Here is a 2,713-nt window from a genome sequence, read left to right as displayed (position 1 = left end):
ACCCCCCGTTGCAGCTGCGGGAGCCGACGGATAACGTTCGGGTTCCCGAATGGCGTCCGACACTGCTCTCGTCGGCAGAGCCGCCGACGTTCCTTCAGCCGTTTCCTCCGCCGGCCGCTCCTCCGGTTGCACCGTCGGAGCCTAAAGTGCAATCACCGGCTCCGACTGATCGATCGCCGACACTGCGACGGTCGGCGCCGCTGTTGAGGGTTTCTTCGGCGGTCGTGAAGGTCCGACCCCCGACACCGGCCTCTTCCTCGCCGCATATTGTCTGATTTCAGCATCGGTCGGCCTCATCCTCGGCAGTGTCCCTGCGATGCCGACAGAAGGATCAGTATATGCACGAGAATGAATGCCAAATAAAAAGACGACCGATGGATCGGGCGATACCTAGACGGAGGACCAGGCTCAGGCCAGCATCATAGAGGGCTTGTTCGGTAACAAGCTCCCTCTGCTTCGAGACCGACATGTCCTTGAGTCGGTGGAAGTCCTCCCGGTCGTCCGCCTCCACTCGGTTGTTCTCGTTTGCCTCGGTTCGAGGCACGCCCCAGTGAGAAGGGAAGCCCCAAGGAGAGGAAGAGGAAACAAAGAAAAACTGATTCTTCCACCCGTGAATGGATGATGGAAGGCCAGTGATGAAGGAAAGGCCCTTCCGGGGGTTGAAGAGCCACCACCCTCGGGCCTTAGGGTGGGGTCGGAGGATAAAAAATGCCCGGAAGAGAGAAATCCGAGGGTTGGTCGGTAGGAGCTGACACAAGAGGGCGAAGCTGATTATCAGCCGAACTGAGTTCGGTGCCAGTTGCGTCGGACAGAGTCCGTAATAATCTAGCAGATTTCGGACGAACTCCGGAATCGGAAGTCGAAGACCAGCCCGGAGGTCCTCGACGTACAGTGCCACCTAGCCCGCGGGCGGGTTGTTAACCCGACCGCCGGCCCCTGGGGCGGAAAGTTGGAACTGCTCCGGGATATGATACTGATCCCGAAGCTGATCCACATTCGGCCCCGAAAGCGAAAAAACCTCAACTTTCGGAGTCGACCGAAGGTCATCGCTCGGGTTTTCCGACCGAGCCTCCTGAGGTGAGGTTCTGGCCATAACACCAGAACCGAGAGGAAGACAAGACCGAAGAAGGAGGAGAAGGAAAAGAAAGGGTTTTAAAGAAAATTAGAGCAAAACAGAAGAGGGGACGAGCTTCGAACGAACCCTTGCGGGAGTGGGGGTGGGCGCAGCTGCCGTCGACGACAGAGAGACCGCTTGGGCAGAGTCTCCGCAGCAAAATCGTCAGAAATGGAGCTCCGAGTACAAGTGGCCCCATATATATAGGGCTGTTCGACGGCCGAGATGACGCCGCGCCGACCAAGACTTCTCGGATGAGCGACACGTGGCGGCATCCGGGCCCCCTTTCGATCCGACGGCTCGACGCACCCATCCCGAAAGGGCCACGTCGCCTTCATTAAATGCGAAGGATGCCGGCCCAACAACCCCCGACACGTGGCGGAAGGGCCGCGATTCGGAATTAAATTGCCCGCGGTGATCCGCATCCCCGATGGGATGCCTGACAGCGACCCGCGCTCCCAGAACCGACGCCGGATGGTGGTTTGCGTTCCCCAAAATGCGCCGGACACCCGTTCGCCTGACATCGGATCGTCTGACATCCGATCGTCTGACACCCGATCGCCTGACATTGGATCGTCCGGTACTCGATCGCCTGACACCGGATTGTTTGACGTCCTGTCATCGGACAATGAGACACCTGACGTCGACTTGCCCGGACCATCTGCTGGTGAGGTCGGCAAACTCGGCCCAGGACGCAGCAAGGAATCCACTCCTTTCGCCCAACGTCCTACCCGCATGGAGACACGGGCCAATGCGACATCAGGCTCAGGAGTGGGGGGGACAACTGTTGGGATATACCGACCGACTCCATCCGACCGACCGACTCCATCCGACCGACTCCTCCCGACCGACCACGGGCGACATCGACAGTGACTACCGATTGCGCCCCGACCGGAGTGGATCGGCCTAGCGGCCCCACGTCGCCTCCGATCGTCTGAGGGCCGACCCCCCGTCACCGACTTTCCATCGGGTGGGATGCCGACGACTCACTATCAGTTTGGATGGCTGTCGTCCCACCTCTATAGGCCTTCCTAGACGCCGGATGAGCGGCGTGGGCTGCAGTCCCATCAAGTAAACGCCGCACGAGCGCCAGGGGGCATTACCCTGCCAGGAAGCCTGGGGCGCTGTTCTGCTAAGGACGAGAATTAATTTCTAGGACCTGTCAACTTTGTCAACGACGTGACAACTTCCGACGATTTGACAACTCTCCAGTTGTCTACGTCACCGACGGCGAGGCCATACCACCTCCAACTATAAATCGGGGAAGGCAACAGTGCTAAGGGGCCTCTCGAAAAAAAGGCTCAGGCTTGCTCTCTCTCTCTCTCCCCGTAGAGCTCCTTGTCTCCTTTTTACTGTTGTCCAGTCTCCTCTCTGACTTGACCGTCGGAGGGTCCCCGCCGGAGCTGCCTCCGATCAGCGTAGACTTTCTTTTGCAGGTGCTCATCCCGGCGACCAGGCGACGAGGGGATTGGCCGCAACATATACCTTCTTGGATGATAGTGATCAACAATCATAGAATTAATTAATAATGTTTATTATTGAAGAAAAAGAGTCGGTTAACTTGCAAAAGTAATTTATTTTATTTCACATTGTAGAAAG

The sequence above is a fragment of the Elaeis guineensis genome, chromosome 16, assembly GCF_000442705.2.
Source record: "Elaeis guineensis isolate ETL-2024a chromosome 16, EG11, whole genome shotgun sequence".
In the NCBI taxonomy this organism is placed as follows: Eukaryota; Viridiplantae; Streptophyta; class Magnoliopsida; order Arecales; family Arecaceae; genus Elaeis; species Elaeis guineensis.
The sequence above is the reverse complement of the archived record's forward strand: the minus strand, read 5'-3'. Positions refer to the sequence as shown.